At 43.0% G+C, this 15657-nt stretch overlaps 1 protein-coding gene across 1 annotated transcript in view; it reads right to left on the bottom strand.

Annotated features, from left to right (window-relative positions):
- The window catches only part of rtkna (rhotekin a), a 162526-nt gene that overhangs the window by 129484 nt on the left and 17385 nt on the right, over window positions 1-15657 (bottom strand). The window lies entirely within an intron of this gene.

The following is a 15657-nucleotide window of genomic DNA, read 5'->3' on the forward strand; positions in this document are numbered from 1 at the left end:
TAATACAGTGTAACACAGCGTCTGGACTGCTGGGGGAAACTGTTACAAGGACAACGCAAACCGGCAAACACACGGAGTCAGCCGCTCCACTCGCTCCAGTAAACAAACCCATTATAGCACAGGCATGCGTGTGTGACCCCCCCCCCCCCCCCCCCCCCTAATTCTGCTGGAGGGGTCACACAGGCGGGGGTCACGCCCCCCTCCGGAACAAAGTCATCAACACCTGTCCTAAATTCAGAGACAGCAGGCACAATAGGTCAGGGGCTTTCACAATAGCCACAGTGACGTCACTGGTTTCCCTGCTAGCCCGTTCCCTTTCTTTCACAGCAGCGCTGCAGTGTCCGACTAAACACAATATGCCCATTGCCCACGTCGTACTAGCCCCGCTTGGATTCTATACGGCGCTCCTCGTGTGAATACCTTTGTGAATGCCGGTACGTGATGTGTAGAGAGAAAAAAAAGTTGAATGCAATTGAAATTCAACTCTTGATGTGGGCGGGTGTGTGCGTTGCGTGCGTCACTGTTGCCCGATATTTTGAGAGAAACATAAACAGCCAGGTCTATGAAAACAAGCCCAAAGGACGTGATTAACTATAGGCTGACATGAGCACTTTAAACCTATAATGCATGGGCTATTTGAGAATAGCAAATCGACTACAAGCTTGTGAGCTTGAAGAACTGCTGCTACAGTATATTCAAAAAGATCTTCAAAAGAAAATGTCAGTAAAAGTCTGCGGGGAAATAGCCTACATTCATTTGGGTGTCCTTGGCATGCACATTTTTGGTTTAAAAAAGTATATAAGGTATATAGGAGCAAGCCCCAATATCTACACTTTAAGAACAAGTCCCCCAAAAATGCAACTACCAATATTTACAAGCAACTTTATAGAGAGACAAGCCTAAAGTTATGCTGTTATGCTGCTTATAATAAGCAGACCTGGCAACACAGCATGGCTGTGACAATTTCACAGGATCTCTCTGGTCCTGCTTGACGCTACGCCTGTCAGCTTGTCCACGCACGTCCCCTATAGATGAATCCACAGAGGGGTGCCCTGGGCGCAGTCATGGCTGCGGTGTCAAATTAAGCACAGCATGACACCGCCACAGCATTGAGTGCATATACATCTTCTGGCCTACATGGCACAAAACGTTAGAAGATGGAGATAAGAGGTTTTTCTGCACCGACAGACGGCGCCCATATGAAAACAATCCAGGTTTAGGGTGAGAAAAGAACAGCTTTATGGGCCGCTTGACTCAGGCACACGCCTACGCTGGGGGGGGGGGGGGGGGGATGCTGCCGCTGCTGTGGGCTGCGGGTTACACCGAGGTTCTGTTGGAGATCATCCTAGTCCTTTCACTCCCAAACACAACGGGAGGAGATTACACAACATGAAAAGCAATCGATCAGCTCAGTTCAGCTACACGTCCGAGCCTGTACACACAGCACACCCCCCACACACACACACACACACACACACACACGCACGCACACACACACACACACGCGCGCGCGCACGCACGCACACATTCCTATAGTACCACTCTCTCTTTTTGTGTGCAAGGTGCATGTGTGTGTGTGACTGACTCAAAATACAGCAAAGGCTGATGGTGTTACAATACAGTGGGGGGGAAAAGAACGATGGTAAAAGCTTCTCTGCTCTTATAAAAAACGATGGACAGAAGCCAGTGGAGGAGAGCTGACTGTATGGATGATGATGATGAGTGGTTAAGTGGGCCGACACCGGCAGACCCCCCTGAATCCTCAGGCTTACAGCGAGTCGTGATGAGACGGAAGGTTAATGACTCGACCTTGGTGAAGTGTAACTGGCTAAACATAGCGCTTAAACCTGATTATTAAAGCACTTAATCCCCAGAAACCTCTCATCTCCATATTCATTTTTTTTCCCTTTTTTCTAAAGTAACGCCCTACTTGATCATACTATAAAGTTTCACACAAAAGTATAAAAAGTGGCAGTTGCACAAGATCTGCTACTTTTGATGCTTTTGAAACCTGAAAAATCAAAACCCATATTTTGAACCAATAAGCGACTTATAATCGAATAATCGAGATTCGAGAAGCAAGGTTCTTTGGTTATTTCATCAACAAATTGACCCAAAAACGTTCAAATCGACTAAATCAATTAACCACCTAAGGGCAGCGTAAGTGATTTTCTTTGGTTTGGTGGAAAAAAGCTCACCACAATCCAGGTCTAGTCTCTCGCGGGCGTGTTCACACGCCAATTTCACGGGACCGTGCAAAGGCCCCTCGACTTCTCCACGCGTCCAAAACTATCGCGCGGCTCTCATTGAAAATGAATTACCAAGGCACGTCAGTCGCTTCAGTCGGTGTGTGCACAAAACGAGCATGTGTGACAATTTCACAGGACCCACCCGTGAAAATACGGCAAAGACAGACAGACGCACACTTTAAATGATATTTGAATACAATTAAAATAGTTCATGAGATACGAGAATTGAAAAAAAGAATAGGCTGAAATAATTAAACAGAAAAATAACAGAAAAATGAGAGAATACGATTACAAGAAATGAACTAATCAAAACCCTCAATAAAAAAGGCAGTGGCAAAGAGAAACGTCTTCAGCTTTGATTTTTAAAAGAACTGACGAGTCCGTATAAGAGTTGTATAAGATCTGAAGCTTCCGGGCTGATTGTGTGTTCCAGACATGTGTGGTGCGTAGAGAAATTAATGCCGTCTGTCCACATTTACTGCAGTTGTTAAAGCCATTATAGACCTGAGGCACATTCTACAAATGCCTTTGTATTTGGCGTGCAGACCCCCCCCATCCCCCCCAATCTAAAAATATTTTGTGCCATGGGACCCCCACAGAAGAGACGTCAAAAACACCAGATATACAAGCTTGCACGAAGTGGCGTGCTGCGAGCTTGTAGATCTGCTGTTTTTGAGAACCACTGTTCTAAATCCTAAAGAGTTTTTTTTTTATCCCACTATTTTGTAACCCATTTTTCACCCCTGTGTCAATTATCTAATTATCTAATGTGATCCTGTGCTCTACACACCCTCCGCCAACCTGGGGAGAGCAACGGACTGTCTGAGTGTTCAAGTCGCTCCTTTACACCTGACAGGGGGGGGGGGGGGGGGAGTTTCCCTGGTTGGACGTATAGCGCGTGGAAGGAACACGTTATTCCAACCAGTTCCTTTTCACCTCCATCAGGCGCCCTGGCTGGCCAGGGGGAGGCATGAAGAGTTTTTTGAAAAAATGATGTTCCTATATATTGTATATTATAGCCAAAAATAAAACATTCAATGCTATCACACACACAAGGGCAGCCCGTTCAGAGAATGACACAGTTTCTAGTGTGTTCAAACCCTCCCAGGGGCTGACACCAAGGTCTGCTGGCTGTAAATGATACTGGTAGATGGAATGCGTGCGTGCGTGTGTTCGTGGGCACGTGTGCGTGCGTGTGTGCGTGTCTGTCTGTGTACAATGTCCCCACAGTATAGTGGAATTTGAGAGAACAAATACATTGTGCGGACTATGTTATACTGGTCCTATGGACTATGTTATACTGGTCCTCATGACTATGTTATACTGGTCCTCATGACTATGTTATACTGGTCCTCATGACTATGTTATACTGGTCCTCATGACTATGTTATACTGGTCCTCATTTGGACTGGGCATTTAGAGTAGAGGTCAGTTTTTGGGGGTTGGTGTTAGAATGATATGCTTGGTTTAGTCGTTATGTGCCCAAATGCACCTAAACCTTTTACTATTAACCCATTTTGACATGAGATCAGATTCTAAAAATGTCTTCTACATCCTGACAGTTTTCTGAAAAAGCTATGTTTCTATGTCCGTCGTTCTTCGATTTTTCAAAAATAGCAGACCTACAAGCTCGTATATAGAATAGCTAAATATAGGTTAGCATAATGCTAACACCAAAAGGGGTTCCCGCCCAGAATGGGTTAAAATGTAGGCATTTAGCAGACGCTCTTAATCCAGAGCGAATTTACAGTAAACAAGGTAAACACAAGGTAATGCATTGCATCAAATGCATACATTATGATCAAAGGTGAACCTACCATTCCATTCATCAGTCTACAATATAATATTTAAAAAAAAATCAATAATCTGTGCATTGAAACTATACAGACTACAGGATGCTGTTTAAATAACATGCTATCAAAATGAGATTTTAGCCTTTGCATAAAACAGCAAGGTCGTCAGTCCTAGAATGTACAGTAGATGTCCTCACAAGTACAGCAATACAAGTCAGTCTCTCTCTCTCTCTCTCTCTCTCTCTCTCTCTCTCTCTCTCTCTCTCACCTCATCAGCAGCAGACAACAGTAATGAACAGCAACAAATCATCCTAATGGGGAGCAGACAGGGAACATATCCCGTCGCTTCTGGAGAGAGAAGGTTATATGGTCTCCTCGTCTGGCTTTGAGTGATGAACGAGACACAGGTTGATAAGTAAAAGAAATATAAAAAGACACAAGAGCTCACATTCATAACTGCAGCCGTCGTCGCCGGCCCGAAAAACCTTGTAAATAACTGTTACTTTTCAGGAGAGAAAAAAAGAACCTTTCCACGTTTCCAATGGATCCATTGTAGTGTACTAGTTATTATTTAGTTTAGCAAGCTACATAATTAATTAGTTAATACTCATCATTGGTTCGTTATTTCGTCTGTCGGGTCGGGTGGAAACCTTGTAAAGTCAAAAACTGTTACTTTTCAGGATTAAAATTCAAAAGCATCAAAAGTAGCAGATCTACAAGCTTGTTGTGAGGTTGTACATCTGCTACTTTTGATGCGTTCGTGTACTGTAGGGTGTTAATTTATGAAAAAACACAAAAAGGTTAGTATATGGAGATAAGAGGTAAGAGATAAGAGCAGATCTACGAGCTTACAATGTGTCGTGCAGATCGGCTATTTTTGCACTAATGTACTAACTAATGTAAGCTGATATATGGAGATACGGGGTTTTGCGTGCCGACGACAACGCTGTCTGCCACGGATGAGCATACTGAGAGGACAAAGCAGGTCAGGTCACTCCCGCTGCTGTAAACTGGATCAGAAAAGTAGGCAAAGAACTGTACAGTTCCGTGACAAAAGACCCATTTTTCTTGCCGCATCAGGGGACCCAGAACCTGAAAAAAGAGGCCCTTTTGACCCAGATAAGCAGGCCCTCCAGGGAACCGTGGGGAGAGGAGAGGGAGGTGCTGAGGTGGACAGATTGGACCAAATAAAGCAGTGTGGAAGGACATGAAAGCATGTAGAGAGAGAGAGAGAGAGGTGAGGTCAGTGGGCTAGGCAGTGGGCACACACTGTCGATTTTTCAAGTCCATTTATTACCTAAATGTGTGTCCTCCCCCCTCCCTCCGTTACACGTCTTTGCTCTAAATAGACTTCACACCAGACTTGCACACACAGTTTTGCTGTTTCGAAACGGTCTGCATTTTCTATGGCGCTTTTATTTATAGAGCGCCGACAGTCTGACATCACTGCCACTGGAGGCCGCTATCCCCCCGCCCCTGGGTCACGCAGTGATATCTATTTTGAAATTCCCCCATAGAGAAATCTTTGGATCGCCTCGTAATAATAACTGTAACAGCCAAATGGGTGAAACATGTCTAATGAATTTGTGTAACCATGGGGTGGCGCTGTGGTCTACATAGGCACCAGGTTCACAGGAGTTGGTAGGGAGGCTTGACCCGGATGGTTTTTGACTGCAGGTATGTCACCGCTGTTTAAACAATGTAGAGCGAAATGTTTGTGTCTGAAATATATAAATTTGTCTCAAATTATCTGTTTGTTTCTAACTATGGGTTATTTGAAATCACGCAGACGCTGTACTGTATGATGAACGGGTGAAGCAATAAATCGTTACAAGCATGAAGAGCTGCCTGTGTATTATCATTGGAGCACTGACACACAGCGAACAGTACAATTCTAACATCAGCGCGTCAGCCAGGTCCAACCACGGGATCAACCCCCTCAGTAGCTCCGTATAAGACGGAGCCACTTTAATAACTGTGTTACAAAAATATCACGTTTTGCGGTTACAGTATTATTGGGAGAGAGAAGGAGAATGAGGAAATCGGTCAAAAAACTAAAACATTGACACTTCACTGCGTCATTGGAGCACTGAAAATGTTTGATGCCAGTTCAACATTTTTTATAGCCCATCACACACGGTCACACAGCAAAAAGTCGGCCATCAGTTTGTAGCTTCATGTCGCTTGAATTAGGCTTAAAACTTAAACTTATCATAGCCTATAAACTTCTTGTTAAATAGCTCCATATTCTGATAGTACTCATTGGTAATAGAATGTTTGATCAGTAACAAGAGTCACTCTCCATGCTCGTTAGAAAGAAGAAAATGCATTTTCAGGTCGGGATACCTATTTTATCCAATAAGGAGAGAGAACTCGCACAGCATTATGATTAACCCATTCAGGACGGGAACCCCTTTTGATGTTTTAAGCGTTATGTTATAATTCAGATCTACAAGCGGCACTCGTAGAGCGGCACAGAGTGCCGCGCTACGAGCTTGTAGATCTGCTATTTTTGAAAGATTGTGAAAATGTGGCGCAAATCTTTGAATATATATTCTTTCAGAGCAAACGTTTTTTAACACAAATCTTTGCTTCTGGGGGGTCCCTGGTAGGATGTGTAATTTTTTTTAAACGTTTTTTAACACAAATCTTTGCTTCTGGGGGGTCCCTGGTAGGATGTGTAATTTTTTTTAAACGTTTTTTAACACAAATCTTTGCTTCTGGGGGGTCCCTGGTAGGATGTGTAATTTTTTTTAAACGTTTTTTAACACAAATCTTTGCTTCTGGGGGGTCCCTGGTAGGATGTGTAATTTTTTTCCCGATTATCGATTATTAATTTTCATAATCGATTTCGGGTCCTATTAACGATAATCGATTAATCGGACCCATCCCTAGTCCCTGGAACAACATATTTTGAGATGGGGGGGTCGGCATATCCTATATTTTTGGGGGTCCTTGACATCAAAATGTTTGAGAACTTAGAAACAGGTTTTTCAGAAAACTGTCAGGATTTAGAAGACATTAACGTCCTCAGGTCTAAATGGGTTTAACAAGTGAAACGACAAAGAAATGAGCAGACAGAATGTATGCAAACGTGGCTATTTTCACCCAACGCCTGCCTATTATTCACACCCAGAATAGCAATGCTAGCTATGGTTCATTCAAGTTGCTGAGAGGACTGAGTGTTCTGTGTGTTCATTTATGACTATACTATGTGAAAACCAGAGATGGAAAGTACCTAAGTACATGTACTCAATATGGTACTTAAGTACAATTTTGAAGTATTTTTACTCTACTGGAGTATTTCCAATTTTCACTTTTACTCCGCTATAATTATTTGAAAAACGTATATTACTAGTTACTTTGTGGATTTAGATTATTATTACAAAATACACGTCAGCCTCGGGAATCGAACTCGCGTCAGGCTGCAATAGAGACTATATGTGGTATGTGCTTTTACCAGTAGGCCATCTGTACCCTAATACTTTTATCATTTTACTCATTTTTAAAACCAAACTTTTACTTGTAACAGGGTATTTCTACAGTGTGGTATTGATACTTTTACTTCTTCCACCACTGGAAGAAGTACAATGCTTTTATTCACTTTAACTTATAAGATTAAGTTGATTTAATCAACAAATTAGTAAAATAGTGTCTGCCGCATTTGCAGCACATTATCATGCACAGAGCAGCCTTTTCAGGATGGTGAGGTTGAGAAGTGAACATTCTAATTTCACAATGGCTACCGGCTATTGAAAGTTATAAACCGGCAGAATTAAAAGGCTATATCTACAGTTTTACAAGCCATTAAAGGGGGTTTGCTGATGATTGGAGAATATTGTGTGAATGTGTGGTCTTTCTTGACCGGCTCTGCAAGTGTCTTGAGACAATTTGGCACTATGTCGTTGCTGTCGGGCAAGAATCCTCTTATCACCGTAATTGTACCTTTTTGTGTGTGTTTTTTTAGTTTTGTCGCTAATTCACACCCTACTTGATCATACTACAGCGTCACACAAAAGCATCAAAAGTAGCAAATCTACAAGCTCGAAACACAGCGCGAAGCGACAAGCAATGATAATAAATAACTACAATGGATACATAATTTGGAACTTTTTTTTCTGAAAAGTGTCACACGAATCACACAGCATACAGAGTGTGGCTGGCGCGCACGCGCGCGCACACGCACACGCACACACACACACACAGTCAGTGACTAAGCGCCACTGTCCTGGTCTCCGGCGAGCCCCCATTGAATTGTCCCAGACAGACACAGGGCATGCTTTGTTCACCTGCTCTGGTCCCGGGTTGGGTCCCAGACACAGAATGGCTTTTAGCAGACGGCCTAGATAGATAGATAGACGGGCCAGGCAGCGTGATCACTGACTGGACGTCAGCCAGCCAAGCTCCACTGGGTCATAAACTTCCTCCATACATCATCGGTCTGTCTGCCTCAGCCCGGTCAAAGAGTTGGTGGTGTTTTTATTTACAGCAGAGCAGATTGAAACCAATGGTAATCCTGTCCCTGCTTTCGGTGTACCAGTGTTGCAAAGGGATGCGTTTCATCAAGCTCGTCGATCTGCTTTTGCTGATTTTAATTTTTAACAGTTTTTTAACAGTTTTTGGCACAAGAGGTGTCCACCTCTTGTGGACACCTCTTGGACGCCTCTTGACAGAGACGATAAGAGATATATTTGATTAAATACGTATACATGTTTATGCATAAGAAAAGCTCCCGCATGCACACAGTCTTCAAATGCTCAAATTTGAAGTTTACACAGCCCTATGTATGAATGAATAACAGCCATGAATGAGTGAGGGGTTGAATGGAATGAACAGTTCATTGTCCATTCATGACTCTGATGTGTGACGGGTGTGCCGACGTGTGTTATGTGTACAGATGTGTGACCAAATTAGTCTGTGACTCATTTCCTGTGTGTGTGTGTTTCTTGTGAGACAGCGTCTTGTCTCATACAGAGCAACGTGTACAAGCAGGCAGCCAGTCATCGTGAAAACAAGAAAAATAAATTACCTCTGCTCCAACTCTCAACACCCCCCCCTGTATTCTCTGAATACAAAGCTGAGCATATTCACTAATCACTCCAGTTCCTAAATCCTTACACTGGCTCCCTGTCACCCTGTGTGTCAAATAATGGATTTCAAAATACTATGGTCTATACAGCTTTGAATGATTTAGGGCCAAAATACATGTCTGATCTTGGGCGATATCATGAAGCATCCAGAAGATGTCTTAGGTCATCTGGGAAAGGCCCGCTTTCTGCCCCTGAAACCAAAACTAGAAACGTGGGGAAGCAGCATTTAGTTTGTACGCACCACATATCTGGAACAAACTCCCAGAAAACTGCAGTGTATGCTGCCACTCTTAACACATTTTGTGCCCAAGACGTCTGTGGACGTCTTTGGTATTACCGCACGGGCAGAGCCCAAGACGTCTGTGGACGTCTTTAAAAAAATGATATATATATATATATATATATATATATATATATATATATATATATATATTTTTTTTTAAAGAAAATCCAAAAAATCAAAACAATGATTTTTGATTTTTTTTTTAATACGTGGTGCCAAAGTTTGTGTTTTCGCCATTGAGAATGCATTTGGCGTTTAAATTAAATAACTCAAACTATAAAACATTTCAAAGTAAAAACTTCCAGCATGTGTCTCCACAGTCAGCTGAATTATAAAAAATGTGAATGGATTTTCTAGGTGAAAGTGATTTTTGGGCAGTTTTGCGTGGGCTCTCAATGTGTGTAGTAAATACCTACAGTAGGTAGTAGTAGTAGTACCTGTAGCACTTAAGCACTTTTGTCCGTTAATTCCTACCGTTTCTTTTTTTGCCAATGTCAAATGTTTTCCATGCGTCTACCATCGTGTCCAATGCTTCTCCTGTTTTTGTGACGTTATTTTATGTGAAGCAACAAGGCTGTGCACTGTGCTCAACACAAATTTCTCCTTAGGGACAGTGAAGTTTACTCTCTGCTCTCTAGTTCTATATTGGGCGCGCACGCACGCACGCACGCACGCACGCACGCACGCACACACACGCACACGCACACGCACACGCGCACACACACACACACACACACACACACACACACACACACACACACACACACACACACACACACACACACACACACACACACACACACACACACACACACACACACACACACACACACACACACACACACACACACACACAGATCATTTACAACATTGTTAAAGAGCCTCAGCTGTTCCGGGCCCTGACTCCAGCTTTCACTCACACGCACGCACGCACGCACGCACGCACGCACGCACGCACGCACGCACGCACGAAGATTAATCGTTTACCCGCCAGGAACATAGGAATATTAACACGTAGAATCTTGTAGCCTGCCACAAACGGAAAAGCCGTTTTAACAGCGATGTATTCATTAATGCATGTTTTAATACGATCGTATCGAAATCTACCGTCCGTTAGCTTTGTTATGCTTCTGACACAATGGGCGCGGCCATTTTGAAAATGCGCGCGCATCCACTAACATTGCCAGCTCTGTTTTCAGACGGCTTTATCTCACAGAAGCGACATTGCAGAGGACGCTTTGTCCCAGACAAGCGTTTTCAACGGCCTGTAGCAGGCGCTGTGATACTCGCGGTCCACTTTTTCCACCACCGACCGAGAGAACGAGCACCAGCTTCGTCAACACACACGGAATGGTTTCATAGTAAAATGCGATACGGATATTTGGCTCTTCAAAGTAAGTGTCACGCGTGATTAAACCATGGCAATACGCAATCGAGGGATTAATTAATGGCGGCAGGCTAAGAGTTAATAATAAAATCAACCGTTTTTACGATGTGTAGGATGCATGGATATATAGTATTTGTAGTAAAAAACTAAAGTATGATCTACTTTGTTCTTAGGCTCTATATTATTGAGAAAAAAATATTACACTGCTTAAGTGGCTATATGCCCCCCCCCCCCCCCCCCCCCCCCCCATGTACACTTAATGCTTTGTTGTCAAGACACAGGATATGTTGTGCTTAACCATCCTCACTGTCACAACCCATAAACTCCTAACTTTCACACACAGTCTCACAGGCATTCCACAGGCCTCCATGTGCTCATTCACTGATCATGAATAAACAGTGGTGGACAGTAAGTACATGTGCTCTGCTCAAGCACTGTACTTGAGTACAATTTTGAGGTATTTTTGAGTGGTGCAAACCACTCCAATAACCAGCTTTGTCTGTATCTATGTATCTATGTATGTGTGTACCTGTACGTGGCCCCACGTAAAGGTGAGCATGGTTGCTATGGTTAGTGTGTCACGTCACTGCACCACTCTTTTACTTTACTTGCGGATTTCCAATTATCAATACCTTGACTTCTAACTCCACATCATCTCAGTTTACTTTAGTTACTTTGTGGATTTAGATTACAAAACAAACATACATAAACTTTGGCTATGATAAAAGCCGATCTACAAGCCCACAGCACATTGCAGACTTCTTCTGCGGATCAAAGGCCTTATCTTATCTGGCCAGTGTAATGGTCCACTGGAAACCCTTTGATTCAATGATGTCCACCAAGCATGTCCACGCAGTGAGACACAGATAAGATACATCTGTGCTGAACTTGTGTCAAATCAATCAATAGCCTACTGTAGAAAGGGTCTATTGCAAGTCCAGTATTCAGAATTGACTTGAGTAAAAGTACAAAAGTATTGGAAACACAATATACTTCAGTAAAAATACTCTTTTTTTTCTTTTTTTTTAAGTACAATAGAGTATGTATCACATACAGTATAGAACAATCCATAAATCACTTGTAATCACATAATCACCCATTACAGAGCTGGATACCAACCATAAATATTAATCACAGAATTACAGCAGGGGTTCTCAACCTGGGGGGGGGGGGGGGGGGGGGGGGTTGCCAAATTATTCTGGGGGGTCCCCAGATTGTTATTATTAAAAAAAGAAAATATGTACAAAGATGTACTATGGGTGTGTGAGTTAGCTTGAAGCTAATGAGAAACAGACATACTGATTAGCACTTACCCTACCCCCTTAGACAGCACTTTTTAGACTTAGATAGCATTTGAAACAGACTTATAGCATGTCATGTAGACAGCACAATAACAGTACAGCATAGTATAATATATATGTATAGCTTATATGTATAGTGTCATTATATATAGATATGTTCTAGTTACGTTCTTAGCTTACGCATGTTTCTTGATAAATGCTTTTTATATATGTGATGTATTCCCATGCTTTTTGTTTTTTGCTTAATGTAACTCGCTCTGGATTAAGAGCGTCTGCTAAATGCCTAAATTGTAAAATTGGGATGAACTATTAGCGAATGAGGGGGGGGTCCAGGGAGACATAATTAGAAGTAGCCTTGTGCCTTCCATGGCGTAATGAACTATCGCTGCGCTGGATTTAGTTTCCACCACTGCCTGGAAGAGAGTCGATATATCTGCAATAATTTGACTTTTTTAATGTCATCGGTATCGGCGATCGTGCGGCCAATGTGTCTCGATTTTTAACTACCGGTACATAAAATTTCAACCTGGTGTCCCTATTATTGTGGCTGTCATTTTCTAAATAAAAGAAAAAGTACCAGAAAGTTTACTAACATTGTCGATGTTCTTTTTTTTCTCCAGAAAATATTAAAAACTGATGATTTACAAGCTCACGTGTCGCAACGCAAGCGTTTTTGATTTAGGCCTTAAAAGGTTAAATAAAAAGTTATGTTTATATTCTTTATTTGCATATAATCACAGTTTTAGTTTTTCTAATTGCTTAGATGAGAAGAAAAAGGTCTTTCACTAAACGACCTGACGATGATGAAGGTCGTTTAGACCGAAACGTTGTCATCTAATAAAACTACTGCTCTATAAGTGAAAGACAGTGTGCGGGTTTTCTTCTCATGATTCGCATTTGGTTGCCGGCTCCGACGCACCTGTCCTTGTAGGAGTGCACAAGGCCTCTTCGTTACAAAATAATTGCTTAGATAACATTGCATTTTGTGGAAAAACATCGGTCAAAACATCGATAATCTCTGGTCTAAGGGCTCTCTACGAAAAAGGAATCGGACCCAACAATGCGACATGGGTCGGGCTTTAGTGTGTGAGAGCACCCAAACAGCCATCATCACAGCGGACTCGCCTTTCTCTGATAAGATTTAAATACCTTCAAGATTAGCGCTGCACAATAACAACAACAATTCAACACGTCAAGCATTGTGTGAGTTTCCTCTGAGACAGAGGAGAAGAACCGCCCTGGAGCTCCACCAATCAGGGAGTGCGGCGGTGAGATAAGAGAGTATGACAGCCCGGGAGGACCAATCAGGGAGTGCGGCGGTGAGATAAGAGAGTATGACAGCCCGGGAGGACGCGGTAGCTTCATTATAGTTGACGTATGGAAACGGAACCGTCAACACAAAACGAGGCTGTAATCGTTTGAAATAACGGATAAACTAACTCCTATAATACATTCTAGACGGAGAGAGGATGAGAGGGGAGAGATGTGAGTGAGTCAGTCTCACTCAGCCAGTCAGTCAGTCAGTCAGTCAGTCAGCCAGTCAGTCAGTCAGTCAGTCAGTCAGTCAGCCAGTCAGTCTCACTCAGCCAGTCAGTCAGTCTCACTCAGCCAGTCAGTCAGTCAGTCAGTCAGTCAGTCAGTCAGTCTCACTCAGCCAGTCAGTCAGTCAGTCAGTCAGTCTCACTCAGTCAGTCAGTCAGTCTCACTCAGCCAGTCAGTCAGTCTCACTCAGTCAGTCAGTCAGTCAGTCAGTCAGTCAGTCAGTCAGTCAGTCAGTCAGTCTCACTCAGCCAGTCAGTCAGTCAGTCAGTCAGTCAGTCAGTCAGTCTCACTCAGCCAGTCAGTCAGTCAGTCAGTCTCACTCAGCCAGTCAGTCAGTCAGTCAGTCAGTCTCACTCAGCCAGTCAGTCAGTCTCACTCAGCCAGTCAGTCAGTCAGTCAGTCAGTCAGTCAGTCAGTCAGTCTCACTCAGCCAGTCAGTCAGTCTCACTCAGCCAGTCAGTCAGTCTCACTCAGCCAGTCAGTCAGTCTCAGTCAGTCAGTCAGTCAGTCAGTCAGTCAGTCAGTCAGTCAGTCAGTCAGTCAGTCTCACTCAGCCAGTCAGTCAGTCTCACTCAGCCAGTCAGTCAGTCAGTCAGTCAGTCAGTCAGTCTCACTCACTCAGTCAGTCAGTCAGTCAGTCAGTCTCAACCTGTGGGGGGGTCCCCAGATGATTTTGAGGCAGGGGGATGAATATTGCTTAATGTGCAACATTCTGTCAACAGAAAACAAACCATTATACAGTATGTACGTGAATACAGGATATCTGCACATTTCTATAAGTGACAATTTAAGGAGTTTTTTAAGATCTTTTCTTACTGCAACAAAAAGCTAAGACTATTACAGCGTCAAAAGTAATCAACAACAGACTATATTATTCGAAAGAATCAAACATTGGGCAAATTGTGAGACATTACCTGAGAAAGTGGAACAAATATTGAAAAAAAATAGTTCAGTTTCACTGGTGTGAGAGAGAGGGAGCGAGAGAAAAAGAGAGCTTGAAAGCAACAGAGAGAATAATTTAGAATAATCCCTGAACCACTGTTTTTGATTCTACCAACAGCATTAGGCCTACTAGCACCACCAGTCATTACACTCTGAGTCTGAACAATAGCAGGATGCCAGCTGCATTTTTCACTTCAAAGTGTGAAGAAAAATATAATTCCTCATTTTGTGGAAACGCCCAGAGGTTGAGTTATTATAACATCGGCAAACTGTATTTTTCCGATTCATATCTTAAACACATCAATAAAAAACACCCCCCCCCCCCCCCCCCCCCCCCCCCGCCCCCCAAAAAAAATTGCCCCCTCAAATAATAGCAGTACTTTCATTTAACAGCGCGCAGTACAAAGATGCACATCCTGAGCTCGTTTAATAAAATGAAACAATAGTTAAACATTTACTAGACGGAGTCTAGCTCCCACAGGCCTGCTGCCAGCCGAGAACAAAGCCTGAGGGTCAGAAGCATCTTTGTCTGAGGAAAGGTCTGGGAAGGGTCAAACACATGTCCCTGGCACCTCTCCTCTGTACTCCTGCAGCGTTCAGCATGCCACAACCAGTGAGGGTTATGCTGGATATGCTGTTGCCGTCGGGGCAGAAACGTCTTATCTCCATATGTTTTTAGTTACGTTTTCAAAAGACAGAGGCTCCAAAGCCTGTCTTTTGAAATGACGTCATGTGACTGTCAGCCAAGTCTATGGACATTCAGTGTTTGTTTAGGGCACTCAACATGAGGTCATGTGTCAGCCAAGTCTATGGACTTTTATTAACGTCCGTTTACAGCAGTTACAAACATTACCACACGCCCCTCACTGTGATTGTTTCTTTCATAAATGAACGGACCTACTTCCGATAAGATCTGCTGCTTTTGATGCTTTTTGACATGAGATTTCCACCCGACAGAGACATTTGAACATTTTGGAATATGTTTGAAACAATTTAACAACACAAGTCTTGTATGGGGGTCCCCCTGGCGCAAAGATATTATTTTAAACTTGGTGTCAGTAAAAAGGAAC

Source organism: Electrona antarctica (genome assembly GCF_951216825.1).
Source record: "Electrona antarctica genome assembly, chromosome: 12".
Taxonomy (NCBI): Eukaryota; Metazoa; Chordata; class Actinopteri; order Myctophiformes; family Myctophidae; genus Electrona; species Electrona antarctica.